General features: G+C 34.8%; 1 long non-coding RNA gene across 1 annotated transcript in view; it reads left to right on the top strand.

Annotated features, from left to right (window-relative positions):
* The first annotated feature begins 2,367 nt into the window (after positions 1 to 2,367).
* Positions 2,368 to 22,841, top strand: part of LOC308494108 — an 84,451-nt gene continuing 63,977 nt past the window's right edge. Inside the window, exon 1 of the long non-coding RNA XR_013992867.1 lies at positions 2,368 to 2,421. This is a non-coding gene — a long non-coding RNA (uncharacterized lncRNA). The remainder of the gene's footprint in view (positions 2,422 to 22,841) is intronic.

The raw sequence follows: 22,841 nt of genomic DNA, 5'->3' as shown, positions 1-22,841 counted from the left end.
CCATGTGAAGATGAATGCAGAAATTGGAGCGATGCTTCTACAAACCAAGGAATGACAAAGATTGCCAGCAAGCCTCCAGATGCTAGAAGAGAGGATGGAACATATTATCTCTCATAGCCCTCAGAAGGAACCAACCCTGCTGACACTTTAATCTTGGACTTCTAGCCTCCAGAACTATGAGACAATAAAATTTTATTGTTTCAGCCAAAAACAAACAAGCAGAAAACCTAAAGTGGTCAACATCAGTAACAGGATAAATAAAAATTATGTGCCTCTTGGTATGGCATTCAGTTAGAAGAATACAACATCACATATGATATTTCTGCTAAAAATGCATAACTTAAATCTAGTCATGAGGAAACATTAGACAACCTCAAATCAAGGGATATTCTACAAAGTAACTAGCCTGTGATATTCAAAAGTGTCAAGGTCGCAAGAAAAGACTGAAGAACTGTACCAGACTAAAGGTGACTAATGAGACATGACAACTAATGCAATGCATGATTCTGAACTAGATCCTTTCGCTGTAAGGCAGTTGGTGAAACTTCAAAGGGTTCTGAGGATTAGATGGTAGTCATGTATCAATGTTAATTTCCTGACTGTATTGCAGCTATGTGAAAAAATGTACTTATTTGTAAGAAGTACATAGTAATTCATATGTGATGGGGCATCAGTTCGACAAATTACTCTTAAATATTTCAGCAAAAATATTATTTTAGTCTACTTGTATTTTTCTGTAGATTTGAAATTGTCTCTAATTAAAATTATTTTTAAAAAATTTAAGTCCCTACAAATTATGAGAGAATAAGCTTTTGGGTTTGTATGCTTTAAATCTGTTGGTAGATATGAATTATGGATTAGATTTTTTCAAAGTTATTTGAAAGAGACAAAGATTGAATTTTCTTTTCAATTATGATTTGGTGGTTTAACTGTGGTTTTGTGAATATGATTTCATGAATTGACTGAGCCACAGAGGCTCAAATTAATTAGGGTTACAGGTGAGATCATATGTCAGTGTATTATACAAATTGTAATACTACTTGCCCAGATATCACTGAAATTATATTTATAACAGGTTATTAAATGTGCGCAAGTTATTAGATGCAAATAGCAGAACTGTTATTTACATACAACTTCTCTTACTAATGATGTGATTTAAGAAGGAATTGAAGTTTAGAGTTTATTTTAGTCACAATATGAGAACATCAAGTTTGAATCTGCACAGTGACATAATAGAAAAAAACCTATCTGTAGAAAGAGGTATTTAGGAAGTTTCTCACATTTTCGTCCTGGATATTATGTGATTATTTGTGCTTGACATACAGAGACCTAGCAGTGTCAATTACATTGCTGTACATAATTGTTATAAATGTTGTTACAGTTATTCTATCTTTGAATGTAGGAACTTAGTTTTAATTTTTAGTTTTGTCTGTGAAAGCTAAAATCTTATCTACTATTTTCCATTTTACTGCAGTTTTAATGTATAACCCAGAAATAACATAGTGAAATAGAAAATGCTTTTGGTGAAAGTTGTAATAAACATATCTGAGGGATATTTGAGAGCTAAGTTTTATTTACTCTCTGCTTCAAATAGGTACTATATGGAGAGTATTAGGAAATTGTTACATAATGCCATATATTTGCAAAGTTGTTCAAGTGCTAGTGGTTTACCACGGATTAATTCTTGGTCACTTTTCCTTTCAAATAAATATGTCAGATGTCACATTATTAGACAGGAAAATGAGGTAACAGCTCAGAGAGAGCTGTTATAAATACTGTTATTATTTATAGAGATAAGTAATAGGGAGGGTTTCAAAGAAACTTTTAAGAAACTCTATTAGTTCAAAGAGCTATTAAAAGCAAAGTGATTTTGACTAGGGGAGGCCAACAAATGACTATCTAAAGGCAAAATTGTGTTTCCACGATGATCGATTCAATAAAGCATCAGTCGAGACATTCAAGTACTCACTTGAACATTTTGTAGTCAAGCCTCTACAGTGCATAGACAAAGCTGCACACTTTGCTTTAGTTAATCCCCAATTTACAAGGTAGCAATTGGCACGATCCAAGTCTAATTTTTCTTCCAGAAAATACTATATAGGTTAAAATTACATAGATGTTTTGGGCCCCTTAGTTTAAGAGAACTCTCTAAATATGAAATTCTATCATCAGCACCACAATAATCGTTACAATGTGTGGTGGGATACACTACATATTTATGATTCATGGCACTGTCGATACTTAATCATAAACCTTATAGACCAATTTAATAAACACAGTATACTTGAAAGTGAAAACCTCTGCTCTGTATTTTGTTACACCTACTTTTATGTCATCCTTTGCCTTTAGATGCAAATATCATACTCAGGAGAGGTGAAGAGTTTGCAAAAGATATCACTGAATGCAACATTTTCCACACTGGTAAGTTATTTCAACAAACCACAGCTAACTTACAGCTATCAATTAGTAGACCAGTGAGATTGATTTGAAATGGTGTTACAAATCTTTATCAGATTCCTATGCATAAAACTTTCTAGTAAGGGGAAGTTCTTCATTTATTAGACTCTCATTGACCTTTCCGCATATACTTCTAATTTTATTGCAATTTCTCTAAAGAGAAACACAGTCCTGAGAATTGTATGGGATAAATATACCAAGACTAGTTTGTGTAGGTTATTGAATCTAATTTTTGCACATGCCTAGCCCAATGTCCCACAGCAGAGTAAAACGTGTTTGTTTTTTTTTTTAATTTATTAAACTAGCATTAAATACTTGGAGTTTTTTTAGTTGCACAAGAAAACATGGTCATAACAAAGCTTTTATAAAATAATATGCCAAACATTAGCTACAATTCTCTCTGTAAAGAATATGCAAATTTTCAAGTTTTATTTTCTGAGTAGGTGAATTTCAAAGGTTTTTAAGAATAAAATTATAGTTCGAGTCTACATTTTTTTCATCAACTACAAAAATATTTTGATGCATATTGCTTAAATGAGTTGGTTTTCTTTTAATATGGATCTTGTATTCTGATTGCTTAGCCAGTTGCATCCTACATAGGGATTCTCATTTTATACTGACCAGGGGACGACTTTTAAAAACTGTGTATTTCACAAAATATCCAGAAAAAGAATGTGACTTTGCAATAGCCTTCGAACTCAGCCTTCCTTTACAGGTTCATCTGAAGCTATGCACCTACCTGCAGTTTCCAATATTGTCAAACACCTACCCACTCTTCCTAAAATACAGTTTTCGATTTGCCTGCCTTCTCCCCATAAATGCCCTCCTTCATCCTCTTCCGCTGAAACAAAATCTGCACAACTTTTTATGCACAACTCATGTTGCATCTTTACAAAGAAGCCCATGCTGTCCACCAAAGCCCTCAGTAAGCTCATCTCCTCTATGAGATCTCCATCTCCATGTTTCTCTGGTACCTGTATGGCCTACTATCTGTGTCATGCCCTTCACAGTTAGCAAAGGAGCCTGTATGTTTACTTATGTTATTGCTGCTCAACCAAATGTAAGTTCTTTGAAGTTAAAGATCATGACTCATGACTACTTTGTGTCTGCCATAGCCCCAAGTTCAGACTTCTGAACATGGCAATCATGAATTTTTAAATCTGGAAACAATCATAAGGAGTACTGTCAAACATTGAAGATAAGAGACCTAGATCTAAAAGTTTAACAGAAAGGCTGAAAAGAAACTGTTCAGTGATTAATGAGTGCTGTTTTTACTCCTGAGTACTAGAAAGGGTTTTAATTTTTTTTCTCCTTTAACAACATCTTCAAAGACCCTCCTTTTTGTACTCAGTGCATCAGAATCAAGTACAGGGCCTGTTAAAACAGATAGAGGGGCCTGACTCCCAGAGTTTCTGATTCAGGAGTTCAGGTGATGCGGCCTGAGAATTTGCATTTCTCACTAGTTCCCAGGTGCGGCTGACATCACTGGCCCAGGGACTACCTTTGGAATAGCATTGCTGTGAGAGAAAATTCTCCCATGGAAATGTTATTGCACTTATAGTTTTTCTCTTTTTGAAAAAATATATATAATTTAAAACAGTTATATTAGATTGCAATCTTCTTAAACACGTATCAACAGTTTATATTCTTTACATGCTTTTAATTTGCTCCTAAGGATTGCACTTCTATAATGATTGTCAATATTAATTGTCAAAGCAAGGAAATCATTTTTAAAGCTTCTTTCTCTCCCTTTAATCAAAATTCAAATCTTAAAGGAAGGGACAACACGGCTGCCAATAGGGCAATGACTTCTTACCTAAATTAGCATTCTCATCCACGATTGAAAGCATAGCTAATTGTAACAACTTTCTGGAAGGCAACTGCCAATATATATTGAAAGCTTTAAAAATGTATGTACCTTTCACTACTAGTGATTTATTTTAAGCAAAGAATAAAAAAAGTGATCAAAGATGGAAATATGTTATATCTTGATGTGATGATAGTTAACCAGGTGTATAAATTTGTCAAAATTCATCAAATTGTACACTTAAAATAGGTACCTTTTTTTGTAAATTATATCTGAATAAAATTGATTTAAATTTACCTTCAAGGGTCAGTAAGAAACCACTTTTTCTTTCTCTCTTTCTTTCTCTCTCTCTCTCTCTCTCTCTCTCTATCTCTCTCTCTCTCTCTCTCTCTCTCTAAGCTACAGTCCTGGCATCAGCCCTACTGCACAATAAAATGTAGGGACAGTGTTGAGTAGAAAACAGTAAAAGGTATGTGTTGTGGCCTTTGCAGTTAAGTGTTGTAAGTATGTGGAGAAGGCCAGGTTTTATAGAGTATGTGTTTATCCAGAAAATGAGAAGAAGCGTTGCAGCCACTTCTCTGGTTTTAAGTGCTAGAGAGTGCACAGCCATTTTAAAGGCTCACCTGTTGAAAAGTTGCCCAGAGAGGCAGAGAAGGGAGAGACCTTGAAGATAAGGCATTCAGAAAGACACAGTGGTCCAAAGACTCAAATTTTCAGCTTGCATTCAAGAGTTCACTCTAAGGGCTTTGAGGTATTTTAAAGTCCAGTCTTAGGTGATTTCATTGTCACACCTCCCTCAGAGAGAGTGAAGCAAATACTAAAGAAATGCGGAGGGTAATAGATTTCCTAACCAGCTTTCTGGAATCCTAAGTAGGCTTGCTTTTTCTGCACCATCTTCCTGCTTTCTCACCTAGACTGTCAACTCCTTCAGAGTGCTTACTCATCCCTGTGTCTCCTGGAGCTCTGCTTTGCTCATAATTGTTATTCAGTAATTATGTGTACAGAATCAAAATAATTCCTTACTGTTGAGTTTGTATTTTGAAAATTTTTGTTTCAGTCTGGTGGAAAGATATCAATATAGCCATTTGAGAAGATAATAACAAGGATGTTTGGAAGGTATTTCCAATAGCTACAAAAGGAGGTTTATTGGGAAAGAGCACTCCCCTGCCTCTGCTTACATGAGCTTCCTGTTGACTCCCATATAAAATCTAAGTCCTGCTCATCCCTTACCTTTCGTTGAAAACATAATTAACCTTAGCATTTTCTACTTCGTATGCTCCAATTCTTTTTCTAGTGATGCAGGCATTTGCAAACTGCTATTTTGTATGATGAAGTGTTTTTCACATTGTAAGAAGGCTAAGAATGTCTCCAACAGAACTCAGGTCTATGAAGTAGGTATTGTCAGAGGGATGAAGTGACTTGCCCAAGGGCACTCTAGACAGATGTAAATTCAGGTCTGTCAAGCTCCAGAGCCCAAGCATTTTTGTCCATATATAAGAATTCTAGACATTTTAACATACTTTTTAAATGTTCTGATTCATTTTTGACCATTTTCCTCACACTTCTATCTAAATCTTGGACAAATTTCTTTTGAGTGAAATTGGTTTTAATCAGTTCTTAAGTTTTCCCTCTAGAGAGTTTTTCTACAGTAGAAAATAATGAAATGTGCTATATATTTTCCATAGTTCCTTTTTTAATATCTCACATATCACCCTCGCAAAAGAGAATATCCCTGGTTATCATCTCTACTGTTGCTCAGTTACTCGATAGTAATTGTTGACTCTATTGTCTTCAAAATAGTTTTCATTATCTAATCTTATATTATTTACTTCTTTACATGTCTCCCGGTGATCTCTCTCTAATAGAGTATAAGGTATCTCAGAGAAGAAACCTCCTCTACTCACTCCACTTCTCCCCTAGTATTTAGGTCCTGGCCATGGCATAAGGCTGACTACGTTGGGGCTGAATGAGTAAGCACCAGATACTTATCACTGGGCTGACAATTAGCAGAGGGAGGACATCACTCTCACACTTGGTTGCATTTCTCCTGGTATGAGAGCACTATGTTTTGTTTCTAGTCCCTCCTTTGCTGCAGAGCTTTTCAAATGGGTTTCAGTAACTAAGCTGAAAATGATTGCCATTAATGTGCTCCCTTTCCTCTAGAAAATTATATAAATGAGATTAAAGATGAAAAAATATGATTCTCTTTTGGCTACATATGAGAAGTTTATGTTTTCAGGTTTTCAAAACTGTTTTCCTACATGTAGTCACAAGATATCACATTTTGTTTAATTATTAATTTCAGCCATTTGCAGACATTTACTATGGGAGAAAAGTGAATATTAATAAGGAAATCAAAAAGCATCTCTAAGGTTTGTTTTTCATAATCTAATATCATTCACACAGTGTTTGGTTATACATGACTTTTTTCTCACTTCTCAATCAAGCATGTATTTTTTTTTCTATTGGTAAGTAAACACTTATAGATTATTTTATAAATGTGAATATAATCACACATGTAAAAGCTCAGTCACTTTTAAATGCCCTGTTATGGTAAACTGAGAAAAAGATTGACATTAAATATCATGGACAATTAACTGTTTCCTGGTGAATTAATTATGTTTTATATAATGTTTAGCAATAATATCCTTTCCATGGGCTAAAAGCAGAGAGCAAGAATAGACCACATGGTAGATGAAATCATAAACTGTGCTGGGAAGTTATATGAATCGGAAACAGTAGTGATATAGAAATAACCCATGAGTCATTTATGTTCAGTGAATCTGAGCTGGTAGTGACAGTAAACTATATACACATATATTTGTATATGTACATATGTAAATATATGTATGCATATATTCATCCATTGAAAGTGTTTAAAAGGTTTTAAATAATATTTGTTATTAGTAATAATGCTTCTTCAAAACAGGTGTTAGTTATTTTCCATATTTTACCAATAAAGAAAGTGGGGCTTGGGGAAATTCTATGACCTATCCAAGACTGAGTAATTGATCAAAGTAGACTTTGGCCTTAAATTCTGGCTGTCGGACTGCTAGTTCACTACCAAAAAAGAAAGAAATTAAAAAGGAATAAGACAAATAAGACAAAATCCCCCAATCAAATTTTAACTTAGATTTTAATCGTCAACTTTGTAAACTTTTGATTTTAACTTGTCAAATTTGTTGGTTTGTGGTTCTTAATAATATCTCTTATTATTCATGGGATCCAACTCAATATATTTTACTGCTATTATTATGACTTATTCACTCATTTTGTAAAAAGGAAGACACCTACTGTCTCAATTCAAGGTTTAGTTGCAGGCAACATAAGCCACTCTAGTTAATTAATGGAAGAATATTTATTTCAGGGTATCTATTAGCTTACAGAATTCCTGGGAATGCCAGTGTACCAGGCTTGAATGCCACCAAGCTAGTGACACCAAACCATACCAGGAGATTGTTTCATGGAAATTCACCTGTTGCTGCTGCCTGCATGTCAATTCTACAGGACTAGCAATTTTAACAGCTATAGAAACACCATGCCTCCACAACTGTGCAGGCTTCTGCAATCTTCACTCTAACCCCACAGTTCTTATTAGATAGAAGCTAGTAAGCTTGTGGCATGATTACCGAATGCATCAAGGGTTATGTCTAGCATAGTGTTGCAGTGTAACATTCTCATACTACCTCAAAATGCAGTGACTTAAAGCAATACTCCTCCATTTTTTCTCAGACGTCTGTAAGGTGGCTGAGGTAAGCTGATGTAGGCAGGCCTTGGTTGGTTGTCTCTGCTTTGTGGTATATCCCTGGCTGGACTTGGCTCTTTGAATATGGCTTGACTTCATTCTGGATCCAATTGTATTCATTTTGGGGCCCAAGCTGATGGACAGCATCTACCCGAGGGAAGCACTTTTCATGGTGATGGCAGAATATAGGAGAGCAAGTAGAAGGACACAATGTCCCTATGCCTTGGGTCAGAATGGGCAAATTCTCACTTCTGTTACATTTCTTTGGCTAATACACGTCACATGGCCAAGTCCAAAGTCAAGATGAAGTACAGTCCACCTATAATGGGAGGGACTGCAAAATCACATGGCAAAGGAAGTTGTTGAAGGGAGGAATGAAGCACTGGCACTAATGCTTAAATCTATCATACCAGGAAATAGTGTTTTGGGATTCTGCTCACTAACAAAGAGGCACAATTGGAGAACTATGAAAACAGGGACAGAGTTTACAAAAGATTTTGGGCTGTGACAAACAAGAGAAGTGTACCACATTCATTTAGTCAAATGGAAAATCAAGAACTAGTATATTTTTCATTGCTTCTACAAGCATGAATTTTAAAACATTAATGAAATATTCTGGGTCACAATTGTAATTTCTCTCACAAGACTTTTACATTGCATAAACACTACATACATGCATAGTAGATAACATCATCGAGTGTATGTAAGAATACGAGTATATATACAGCCATCTTACTAATTGTTGTACTTCAATAAGACAAAAACAAGATATGTATAAAATTGTCAGATATTTAAAGCTGGAATAAGTTTATATTTCTGTGCTTTTTTATTTATTATGTAGCAGATGTGGCTATGTGCTGAGGATAAGGAGGGGACACTGATTTATTTTCTGTGGTGCAGTCTAATGCCTACATAAAAAAATAGAGACACAGGTTTCAAGACACAAGTTGAGTAAAAAGTAAAATATAGGCAGCTCTTTCTTATTAGTGAAAATTGTATAATATGTTATAAATTTGAAGAATTAATAGATAACTCATTTTGTAAGACTCAACTCCTTGGACTCAGATTCTACATGATGCCATCGCTCCAGCTAAAGCTTAAGCTCTGCTCAAAGTCCCTGGCACCCTTACCGTGGTTAACGAAACTTTCCATAACCACTTGTTGTCCAAGACCCGTCAATACTTTGCCAGGCTCAGTTACCGATGATTTTCTTGTCCTAGATAGGTGGAATCTCCTCCTATGTGCAAATACCATCATGCAGGGAAAGAAGAAAAATATTCCTCTTATTCCTTTCTGATCATTCCTGACACTGTGGAGGACCTTTATTTCAAAGACTGGAAATGGTAGACCTTTCTTTTAGCAGCTGCCAAATTTCCATGCCAAGGGCAAAAATCAAGCTACAACTATATAATAATGTATAGTATTGCAGTTAAACCAATTAGAAAAGGCCAATTAATTAAAGATATGATAAAACTACAAAAAGGCTAAAAAGGTAAATATAAATAATTACCTTATATATGATTTCTTTAAGCACTGAGTTGTAAAGGACTGGTGAAAAGTTGTAATTTTAATTTGATTTCACCAAGGTTAAGAGAGCTCTATTTTCTATTACTCTAATATATTTTACTTGCAGCAATGCTTATTTTATTATTACTTTAAATCATTTTCAAATATTTTGAGTACTATAAAATATTTTATGTTGATGTTAGGAACTTCGGCTATGAGTTAGATCATTTGAAAACATTAACTGCTTTAACATTCAAATTGTTAAAATTCTCCCCCCAAAGCAGAAAATACCCCTAATTTTACAGTGGATAATAATGGGGAGGGGAGAGAATACTTTAGAAGGAACTTAGTTGTTCATGGACTATTCAGCAATGTACAGGATCCCTTTGCATACATATAAACAATCCAATTTTCAGAATCGACAAATTGTTATTCAACTTCTACTTTTGTTGTTGTTATGCTAGTTTTATTTTTCTAATACACTCTACATGAAATGCATTATAGTTAAAATTTTACAGCTATCCATGTATTGCTCAAAATCATCCCAGGAACCACCAAGGGAACACACACCATATTTGTTCAGGTAAGCAGTGAGGAGTCCTGAAGGGTTTTGTGCAGGAAAATGGTATAGGAGTTACATTTTAACTAGATTGCTTGACAACTAAATGAAGGATAGGTTTTCCTATGAACTTTTTTTCAAAACTCTTAACTCTTACTTTTTTTTTCCTCTAATTCTTTTTTTTTTTAATTTATCGGGGTGACAATTGTTAGTGAAATTACATAGATTTCAGGTGTACAATTCTGTATTACATCATCTATAAATCCCATTGTGTGTTCACCACCCAGAGTCAGGTCTCCTTCCATCACCATATATTTGATTCCCCTTAACCTCATCTCCCACCTCCACCCCCCTTACTTTTTTCTTAATTAATAAATTTTACTTTTCAGAGCAATTTTAGGTTCACAGAAAAATTAAGCAGAAAGTACAGAGTTCCCATGTATACACTTCACACACACACACACACACACACACACACACACACACACACACACAATCTCCCCCACTATCACTACCCTCCACAAAAGTGGTACATTTGTTGGAATTGATGAACCTACATTGACACAATATTATCACCCAAAGTCCATAAATTACATTAGGATTCATTCATGGTGTTGCATATTCTATGGGTTTTGAAAACTGCAAATTATATGTATCTATCTTGTATCGTAGTGAATGGTTTCACTGCCCTAAAAATTCTTGTATACTGCCTATTCATTCCTTCTTCCTATTAATCTCTGGAAACTAGTAATCATTTTACTGTCTGCATAGTTTTGCCTTTTTTCAAAATATCATATAGTTGGAACCACCCAGTAGGTAGCTTTTACAGGTTGGCTTCTTGCACTTACTAATGTGCATTTAATTTTTTTCCATATCTATCCATGGCTTAATAGTTTATTTCTTTTATTTTTTAGCACTGAATAATATTTTATTGTCTGAATGGACCACAGTTTATGTATCCATTCACCTACTGAAAGACATCTTGATTGCTTTCAAGTTTTTGCAATCATGAAAAAAGCTGCTATGAACATTGGGGTACAGGTGTTTCTGTCAACAGAACTTTTAAACTTTTTGAGTAAGTACCAGAGAGTGCAATTGCGAGATCATATGATAAGAATGTTTAATTTTATAAGAATGTTTAGTTTTATAAGAAACAGCCAAACTGTCTTCCAAAGTGGTTGAATAATTTTGCATTTCTACCAACACTGTGTGAGAGTTCCTGTTGTTCCACATCCTTGCTAGCATTTGGTGTAGCCAATGTTTTGGATTTTAACCATTCTTACAGTTGTGTAGTAGTATCTTTTACTGTTGTTTTCATTTTCAATTCCCTAAAAATGTATGCTTTTGAACATATTTTTATATGCTTACTTGCTATCTGTTTATCTTCTTTGTTGAGGTGTCTGTTCAGATCATTGGCCCATTTTTTAATCAAGTTGTTTGTCTTTTTATTGTTATTAAGTTTAAGAGATCTATTTATATTTTGAGTAACAGACATTTAACAGATGTGTCTTCCGCAAATATTTGCTCCCAGTCTGTGGCTTGTCTTTTCATTCTTTTGACAGATTAGAAATTTTTAATTTTAATGAAGTCATGTTGTTAATTCTTACCTTCACTGATGACACCTTTGGTATTGTATCTACAAGGTCATCCCCATACCCAAGGTCACTTAGATTTTCTGCTATGCTATCATCCAGGTGTTTTATAGTTTTGAATTTACTTAGGTCTGTGATCAATTTTGAGTGAATTTTTGTGAAGAGTATATGGTCTATGTCTAGATTCATTTTTGCATGTGAATGTCAAGTAGTTCCAATACTGTTTGTTGAAAAGACTATTTTTGCTCTATTGTATTACGTTTGCTCTTTTGTCAAAGATCAGTTGGCAATATGTATATGTCTCTGTTTCTGGGCTCTCTATTCTGTTCTATTGATCCATCTGTCTGTTCTTTCACTATTACCACACTGTCTTGATTATTATATCTTTATAGTAAGTCTTGACATCAGGTACTGTCAGTCCTTTGACTTTGTTCTTCTCCTTCAATGTGAAGTTGGCTATTCTGGGTCTTATGCTTCTGTATATAAACTTTAACAATGGCTTGTTGATATCCACAAAACAACTTGTGAGAATTTGATTTGGATTATGTTGAATCTATTGATTAAGTTTAGAAAAACTGAGATCATGACCATATTTAGTCTTCCTGTCCATGAATTGCCCTATAGCCTCCTTTTTTTTTTTTTTGTGGATCAAAGAAAGTTGCTGATTTTTAAGTTTGTTTAGCTTTTTACTCATTGTTAGGACAGAGTGATGACTTCCAAGCTCCTTACACCTGGACCAGAAACCAGACGCCCTGATTTTAGTAGTACTGTAAAAGGCTAATATGTTTAATTCTGAACAGAAATTGAAGAATTCAAAATGGCAAAATATAATTTCTTAAATTTTGTCAAACATATCTTTCATCTACAAATTAAAGTTGAGTAGACCACTCAAAGTGTGGGGAAAATCCATAGGAATTAGTTATAGATAATCCAACATTTCTGTGAATGTTGCAATTTAATCAATTCCAGCAACTGTTGTAATAGGTAGGTAGACTTTAAATGATGATTCAATTACTTTAAAATAGTTTCAAATAAATTGAAATAAATTGTATGTTGAAAACATTGTATCACCAAAAAGGAAAATAGAAACACAAACCTCTCTGAAAGAAACTTGAGCTGTTTAGGGGAAAGTGTCTTACTTTTCCTTTTATTTTTGTTTTTTTGTTTTGTTTTGTTTTGTTTTCTTTCTCCAAACAGAATGCCATTACAAATCCTCTTCAGGTCTTAATTAATAGAAAATTAATACTCAAGGCTCATGAATGCACCGTTTGTGATAGGCAGTTGCATAAAACATTTCAACATGATACTGAAAGCTATGGACATTTCTAGAGACAATGCTTTTCAGGTACATAGACTTTCAGTGATATATTATCTATCACAGAAAGAATTTCTGGAAGAATTTGCATCCTGCTATTACAGAAACGTAATCCTAGATATATCTGTAAAGGTCACCTATTCTGTCCTTCTCGTCTCCACTTAAAATAATTGAGACAAATGTAAACAAAGTTTGTTTCCAAAGATCTCTAGACTATTCAAAGTATATTATCCAGTTTTCTTGACTACCACATTCCAGATCTTAAAAATCCTTGCTGTTAAGAAAGTTTACCAAAGACCTAAACCAAATCATTCCTAGGATATTGATGCAATTCTTCTGAGTACTTCCATGGAAAGAGGGCTGCTCTCCTTAAAGGCGACGGAAGAATGTTTGACAACCAAAAACAATGTTAATGCTCTTATTACTTTTAAGTTCAATTATTAATTTGTCTAGGTAAGCGCTTTGAGGAGTCAGCTCATCTTTAGAGTCAAATATTGACTCGCACACTTCCCTGCTAATGTAACCACAAACAAGTGATTGAATGTTTCAGAGCCTCCATTTTTTCACCTATAAAATAGGGATAATAATTCTAAATTTCACGTATTGTTGTGACGATGCAAGGCAAAACATATGTAAACTGCTGAGATGCTGTCTGGAACATAATAGAGTAAGCCCTTCAAATGCAGCAGCTTCTACAGTTGCCTTTATTAATATTATTGGATGAATTCGTTCATCCATTATAATTTGGTGAACATTTATTACATACATTCAATATTATAGTCACTCTATTAACTGCTTATTATTGCCTTATGCTGCTGAATTGGGTTAAATTAATATAATCTGTTGTTTATTTTATAAAATATTGCTCCTGGTCCTATAATAATACCTGCTCTACCACTCCTCCCAATCCCACTCACTACTAAATTCAGGAATATGCCAGTTTATGTTTACAAATGTATTCTCTTATGGCCCTAATATAGGTGCTTAATTCAGAATGGGGCTTCTTTCTCTACAGAAACACAGTTTTCTTTCCTTTCTTTTATACTGAATACATTATATCAGTTTATCTTGGTGGGAAAAGTGCATATTTTGAACTCAGGCTGACTTGGTTTCCAATTTTAGCACTTATTTACCCAGACACTTTGATTGTTATGCACCCTCCCTAGTTTCCTCCATCTTTCCAGACATAACACCAATTTCAGTGAATGGCTGTGAACCTTAAATAAAATAATGTTACCTAGTTCAGTGTCTGATTCTGAGTTGGTTCTCAGTACATGGTAGTTATTATTATTCAGTGAAATAAAATCAGGCACATATTTTAATCTGAAGGTGTCATTTCTTCTATATGTAAAATTTTTCATTAAAGTCTTATTTTGACAGTTCCCATAATTTAAAAAAAAAGAATCCCTTTCGTTCCAGAAATTGCCCCTTAGAAGAGCAGCATACTACATAATCTCAGTATTGTTTGTCAGATGAAGACCTCATGAAAAACAGTTGAGGGAAATTTTAAATGGAAATCAGGTGTTAAAAGTTTAATTAGAAAAATTCATCCCTTATACATAGGCTAATGCAGACTATGGCAAGCTGTTTAATTGTTGATTCTAGGGCTATTTTTACACTGTCAACATTCTATTTAGTAATCTTGGGGGAAATAGCATCAAAAGCAGACAAAGAAAAATGTTTCACTTTCCTGCAGCTGATTCCCGTGATTGCCTGACGTTTAGTTACATTTGGGCATCTGTCTCAGGAACTCCCATTGTCTGGAACCATATGCAAACTGAAGTGTGCATTGGGGTATAGATATGAGGACAGGATTTCCACTTGGATATGCCATCCGACCTCAGCGGGAAAAGCTGGACAAGGCTGGGATACTTCATGCCGTTCATTTAATGAACTGTTACTTTATTATTTTGTAAAGCTTCTGTAATGCACATTTATGATATAAAAAGCGCCTTGCATACTGCTCCATCGGAAGGGGACCTCATTTAGATTAACCTGTGACTTCAACAGCAGGAGGTAGAATGAACCAACTGCTTCAATTACTGCTTTTGCGCATGACTTTCATGTGTTGCTAAGATTATCAGAGGAACCTGATTACATCCCCTTAGACACTATTGTTGGCATGATGATTAAGCTGTTATTTTTCTTTTTTTTTTTTGTAAGACAAGGATCCTAAAAAGCTTTTGGGCATGAGGCAAAAGCACTGTGTATAGAGATCAGTAAGATAGTGTGTATCATTGCCCTGTAGCTTATCTCCACATATACAGCTCCCTGGTGGATCCCTATGATAAACATTATTGGAACAATTAGCTGCTGCTGACACAGAATCGAGACACAATAGCCACGGCCAGCAGCATAGAGCCAAAAATTATGGAGCCAAAAACCATAAAAAGCCACACCAAGCTAGTCTCCCCATTCAACTGCTGTCATAAAACCCTCCCAGTGCTATGTTTGCATAGCTGGCTTCACCGATATGGCACTGTTAACACAAAAGAAGAAGCTGCAGCCCTTGTCTTTGTTTAGCTGAAATTACAAGTCATTGAATTAGTATGTCATCTTTATTGTGCTGTCATGCAGCGGAGGTGAGGAAGGCTCTGTAATGGATGGGAGAGTTTGATGGCCTGAAAGACAGGCTCACAGATGGTTGTCGATATAAAACAGTTTTTCCCTCTTTTAAAAAAAAAGCAAGAAAGGAAGGGGGGGAAAAACAAAAAGCCTGCTAGGAACAGATCTTCTCTGATTTGTGTATAATACTAAACAATATTCCTACAAGACCCATGTAAGAACTTTGGTGGCCTTGAGTATACACCAGAGGTACAGAATGCATTTAGTCCAGAGGAATGCATTTGCGATTAAAATAAAAGTGACGCAGCATTTTAGCTTCTTGGAAAGCCAGTGGTGGCAGTTGTTCTAAGGAAGTTTCTCTTATAATATTTCTAAACAATTGTAAATGGTTAAGTAATGTGAATGAGAAGAGTTAACACTGTTATAGGAAGTTTAAAAATAAAAAGAATTTTGGCCATTCCTATTACAAGCAATTTAAAGTTCTGCACATGTATGATTAAATATATTTTGGGATATTAGACTGCCTATATGATAAGGTATAAGATAATAAGATAATTTGGGTTAAATTTGGCTTAAGATGTTTTAATTTAGTGATTTCTTGCTTTTCTTGCTTTCTGTAGTTTTAGTTTGATTTACAACACATTATTGAAAATTATATTTGATGTACTTATTGAAAATCAATGAAATAGCAAACTAAATTTTGCTTTTAAAAGACAAAATGTCTTGTTCCCTTTGATGCAATTAAAAATTGTGTCTAAAAATTAAAAGTTTGACCCAGTCTAAAAAGCATTGTTCTGAATCTTATTCTTTAATAAGGAAAACACTCTTTCCACCAGTATTTCATTTCAGATAGGGCACTCAGCCGCCAAACATTCAGGGCAGTGTTTTCAAAAAGGAGCAAACAGGTTACATGTAAGAGTGTATAGAATTTTTAATGTGCTAGTAATTATTTCAGGTCAAGCTTGTCTTTTATGCTTTTTATCTTGTAAATAAGAAAAACAGAAAAATTAAACTTGATTTTCCTTTATAAAATTGAGACATATATATGGCAATGAGGAAAAAAAAAACCCTTTAATGGGAATAATGTAAATCTGAAAATGTATTTATAAATACACTTGATCATATGTAAGAAAATGATAAGGGCTGAAGGTCAAGAACTATAAAATGGCAGATATTGGCTCTCTTTGTGAACGTAGATATTTATCTTGAAATGTGAGGAAAAAAACTTTCTGAATACTTTAAATAGCTTCTGAACAAGCTATATAAATAAGAAATAAGGAATTAAACACCTAGCTGGGCCCTATATTTGTATGTCTCTTCAGCAACATTATTACATTTATTGCCTTCTGTTTAATGCTTATTTTTGTTTGAGGACTGTGATGCTGACTCTTGCAGTTTTTTTTAGGAAAAAGACTTTTCGGAAAATATCATTTGTGTGTGTGTGTGTGTATGCATGTTCGTTTGAGTGGGAGGAATGGCAAAAGGTTATGGACTTTACAGTTAATCAGATTTGGATTTGAATCTTGGCCACGTGCTTGGTAACTGTGTTACCTTGAACAAGTTATATAAACTCTTGATATCTGACTTTCACATTTGTAAATATGAGTGAAGAAGAATGGGCAATGAGTACAGGTGAGGGCAGCAGACATCAGGGGCTTGGGCGACAGGTGACCAGGCAACCTGGCAGTGAGTTTTCATGGCTGCAAGGTTACTAGTTGTAACTCACTGTCTTAGCTTGAAAACATTACCAGTGTAAGGGCTAGGACTAAGGAACCCAGATCCTGAAACAGGAATTGGAGGTTTAAGCACAGATGATGCAAGGTCAGAGCAGAACTACAGAAGGACAGCTTGGTGGTGCCTGTCAAATTTAAGGAGACAAGCCTCACTACAGATGTCCAATTAGGTAAGGCGGGTCCCAGAGCCTAGAGGCCAGGTGGGGGATCAGTAGGTCCCAGCTCTCAGTAGAGTTTTGCATACACAAAACTAAGCAAATCATTAGAGCTACAATTATTTGCAATTGAATATGACTGAAACAGCTAAGATATTGAAAGGGGTAAATTGAGAAAGAGCATGAAGTATGAAAAATTGAAGAATTAAGATTTCTCCCTAATGGAGGGAAGGTGAAAGGAGGAAGAGGTTAGGACAAATAGGGATGGGGTGCTTAATCTCATATTGCTGGAGCCACCTTTCCCGTGACCCAGATAGGGAACGTCTTCCCAGTCAACCATTGAAAAGCTCTGGGTCTCCCCACTCCATATCCTCTCTCCCAAGAACTGTTTGGATCAGATGTGGTGGTAAGATTGGCCAGTTGCCTGTGGTGCTTGAGATATGTTAGGGGTTTCTGTTATTTCCCCTATTGCTCAAACATCTCCATCCGGTCCATGACGCCTCGAATTCTGCTATGAAATGGGTAAAAATCTCTTATTCACCAATAGACATATGCAAAACCTAAGAAATAATAAGAATAGCCACAGAGAGAATCATTTCTTTTTTTAATTCACAGTTTACAAATCTAATGAGATAATGCATATGAAAGTCATGGTAGATTGGAAGACACTAAAGTACATGATAATAATGATTAACGTTTCCTTTTATCTGTACAAGAGAAGTGAATGAGGATTAGAAGTTAGTTATATGTTGACTTGGATTTACATAAATATGTAAACAATAAAGGAAGACCATCATTACCTGTGTGCACTGGTGTTGAGAGAAGGATGGGTGTGTTAAGGTAAAGGCGCCTGAGGTAGACTGGAAGTGAGAAAAATGCAAGGAGGAAACCCAGGGTAGCTAAGATGAAGTAGTTTTAAGGTTTAGCCATAATAAAAAGATCAAATTGTTGTTTATAGGTGTCCAAAGCATTTTTATTATGTACCTTTCTTCTCTCTCTCGGATTTCATCCTTCCCATAAATTTTTAATTCATTTCCTGGATGAGGACGAGAATAAAGCCAATGAACAAGAAAGCATACCTATTCATTATATTCAAAGGGGAATATGTTTTAAATGTCACACATACACATATTTATATTCTGCTGTTCTAGAGTTATCCTAGACTAGTGTTCCAATGTTTAGGTCACAGGGTCATGTATTTTGTAATATAAGCTGATTTCAGCTGAAACATCTCTTTTTTCTTGCAGCCTGCAACTTGTTCTTTTCGAATAAATGTCACTTACTGTGTTTAAACTGCCTTTGGTTCTCTGTTCTTCCCCCTTTTTTCCTGGCCTCTTTATTTTGCTTAAGCTCTGTGATTAAATGAGAATTGGATGATAATTTGTAATGATCACAGTGTTATAACCTTGTCAAAATCAACTGGGATATATTTAGCAATTACTTCAATAAGCAATGCTACATAAGTAATTTCATCGTTTCTTACTGTTATTTTTATTCACCAAATATATAACAGTAACTGAATACATCCTAGGCCATTGTAAAATTGAATTCAGGTTTTCAGGTGTGGCTTGTGTACACGTATGTCCCCATGATTCCACCTTTTTCCTTTTGTTCATCTCTATACTTTCTCCCTCTGGATATTGTTGCCTCCTGTGGCTTCATTCCTACACAAATATATGCTTGCAAGTGTAGCCCAGAGAATTATCTGTCTGTAGCCTCGCTTTTGTCATTGTATATTGGATTAAAAATAGTCTCATAAAGCTCAGATTTTCTCTAAATCAGAAATCACCTATTTCTCAATCCCTCTGTGTATGCTGTGACACTATAATTTTTCATAATCTAATATATTGGCATTGAAAGCTACTGAACATTTACCTTTTAATTGGGAAATTTACCAGCATTGTCACATCACACTTATCTACTTAGATTCTCTGCTAATGTCTTGTACTCAATATATCCAAAACGTCTCCTCCATCTCCCATAAACCACCACACCCTTCTGCTTTAGGCCACCCAGTGAAGGAGCTTCAGAATCCCTACGAGCTCCTGGCTCTTCAATCATTTGCCACTTTGAGTAGAATATAACTCTGCAAAGTCCATAACTTCTCCCCTGCTGGCTCTCACATTATTAATCTGCTGAATCAGGCCTTCAGACTTCTTGCCTCCGATTTTGCCACCAAAATCGGCCTTCCAAGGAGTTCCCCCACCTTTAATTTCTCACGCTGCACCCCTTTACAATAATTTTCCTACACCTCATATCTCTGTCCTTCCCAAAAGTTTCAGATTCCTTCTCCCTAACAAATTCAGGGTATGTTCTTAGGATGGCCCCTAGGGTCTTGCAGTTTTATTGCCCGCAAATTCCTTGAGCATAGCCTGTATTTCCATGAGCCTATCCACTTCCTTACCCGGTAAAATCCATTTCAAATGCCATCTCCTCTTCTGACTCTCTGAGCCCAATGTCATCTTTTTTTTCTGTGACTTCACCCCTTGCATTTGCTAACTGTCCAGTGGTCCTAATCATACAGATACTTGCAGATTATGTTATCCCTTCTTTTTCCACCATGTTTGCTCCCATTTAATTATTATTAAGCTCCTTCTGGGCCAGATCTGGTCTAACTGTCTTTACATTTCCAAAACATGTAACTGCTTTTCCTATATCCAATACTCAATAATAATTAGTATTTTTAAAGGGAAGCAACTACATGAAGTTTATGTCTCCTTGCTGTTTGTCCTAGCAGATGCTTTCCCCATTACAGTATCGAATTATAATGAATCGCATTCCGAGGTTCCCAGTCAGCTGAATTAAATTGTGAATTTTGTAACTTTTCAAGGCAATGAAATGAGTGAATTCTTATAGGCCTCACTTGATTATTGGGGTTGGTGTTCTGTGTGCTATTTTGGGGGTTCACATTTAGGGACCTATAATTGTCTCTGTGGGAATAGTGTAAAATGACAATATGCGTAAACGTTCTAATTAGCAAGGTAAGTTTTCAATAGCTACCCACTGTGGTATAATTCTTTAATTATAACAAAAGTCTCATATGTTATTTACACTGAGAGGAAGAAATAGTGAATGACTTTGACATCAAGAAAATGTGAGTTTTCTTTGACTGTTCTTTAACAAAGGGCAAAGGACACGGAGACTAACTATTTGGAAGTGATGCTCAAAAATACCTTTGTTTCTCACACTGTTTTCCAACCTCCCAGATTCACCGAAGTGCAGGGAGGGGCAAGGGTATTTAGCCCTGCTAAGGCCTTATTCACTCCCTGACTTCACCCTCAGCTAAACTTGGCAATGCAATTGGTTCATTTTGTATAAATAAGCAAGAATGCTGGAAGAAACTAAATATCTTCATAAAACAAAACATTATGATACCAGAAACCCTTAGGAACAGCACTAATGCTTTTAAATGAAGGTTTTATTTGTCTCAGAGCTGCAAAAAGAAGTCACTAATGAGATGTCATTTAAATTCTAACACCTGTTTAATGGCAGTTTTTCTCTATCCCCAAAGAGTAACTGTTTATGAATGTTTGCAGTTTTCCAAGTGTATCTACAAGAATTGTTTTTTCATAAACAATGCGATGCCTTTTTCTTCATATGCTACAGTCACGTTACAACATATGATGAAAATTGTTGGTAGTGGCATTTTTGTATTATTTCCAAAGATAGTGTTATTTCATACACTGAAACTTAAAATTTTATAATTCACATAGTAAATATTTTATCAGAAACTTCATGTTTTACAGATTTATGAGTATATATTGGTATAAGAAAAATAAAATTTCTAGTTGTATTCTTTACGTAAATTTAAATAACATGAAAAGACACTGTTGAAAAATATGTTTGCCCCTAGATTCCCTGTTATGAAAAAAAAAAAAAAAAAAAAAATATATATATATATATATATATATATATATATATATATATTTATAAATAAACATACATACACATGGATTCCTCAGAGTTGCAAGAAAGAAATGCTTGTTGACTTTTTTCACAGACAATAAATAACTGAAAAAGTCAGAAATGAGATTGTACCATTTCTTTTGTGATTTTATGTTTTTCTTGTATGAACAGTTTGTCATTCATGAAGGGAACCCAGAATAACCACAGTGCTATTTTTCTCTATGTTTTCTCTAGAAACCGATAGTGATGAGTAATAGATACTATATAGATGAACATATAAAAAAATATTTAGTGTTGGAAATGCTTTTCTTTAAGATATGTCTCATTTAGTATTTATAGCATTTTATATGTTACTTTAATGTTTAACATCTTTTAATAAAACTACTTGTATGTCAGTAAATTAAACAACATGAAGTCGATCTTTAACCTCTATCTTGAAAAATTCAGGTTTAATTAATTTCTTTGGAGGAGCAGAGGCAATACGCCATGGATTCTTACCAAATGATTATATGAACTCTCAAAAGTACTGGCTTCTAGGGAAGCCACCCACAGGAAACTCTTCTTTTAAGGAACGTATATCTTTGACTAATATCAGCCATAGCTTTTCTCTGTTAGCATGCTGAATGTGTGACAAAGCAAACCTTGTTTGTGTCAGGAAAGCAGGAACTCATCTTGACAAAAGGTGAGACCAGGCCATGTGGACTAAACCTTCCTAAGAACTATCTGGGATTTAAGCTGAATATGCTAGGCTTACTGCAGAAGAAAATGGTGGAGCCATAAAATGTTCAAACCGTGGACTTGAACAGTTCTATAAAACCTAAATGTTCTGCACATTAAAGGAGGAGAAAAGAAAATTGTTGCAGATGTGATTGGATTTCTTATTATGCTGAAAACTATTCTAAATTTCTTTCTCATCATCATTATTCCTTAGATTTCTTAGTACCAAATCATTTATTTTCCTCCCCTTTTATGATATCCCCCTCCGTGAGATTCTTGCCAATTTAAGGTGCTCTTTTGAGTGAACAGAAGGACTAGAGGTTTTTCAGTTTTTAGAATGCTTTCCTTTTTTTCCTTTCTCTCTCTCATACATATATATATATATATATATATATATATATACATATATATATACACACACACACATATGTATGTATATATAATATACACATGTGTGTATATGTATATACGTACATATGTGTGTGTGTACATATATATGACATTGAAGAATTGAAAAGTATCCATTTGTTCTTGGTTTATACTATTTTTATTTATAGGTGGAATCTCAGTGCTTAATTTGTGTGTTTTCTAATTACCCACTAAATTTATTCACAATCAGTTGACATATACGTACCTTGCACTGAGCCGGGGGAAATAAGCGTAATCTTTTCCCTATGCAGTTTCTTCCTGACTTATGAAAGCCAAATATCCATTCTGTAAGGAGAGATGAATCAGCAACCCATACAATATCTATTCATCATACATATTTCACAAGAAGGATATT

This window comes from Rhinolophus hipposideros (genome assembly GCF_964194185.1).
Source record: "Rhinolophus hipposideros genome assembly, chromosome: 3".
Classification (NCBI taxonomy): Eukaryota; Metazoa; Chordata; class Mammalia; order Chiroptera; family Rhinolophidae; genus Rhinolophus; species Rhinolophus hipposideros.
The sequence above is the reverse complement of the archived record's forward strand: the minus strand, read 5'-3'. Positions and strand labels throughout refer to the sequence as shown.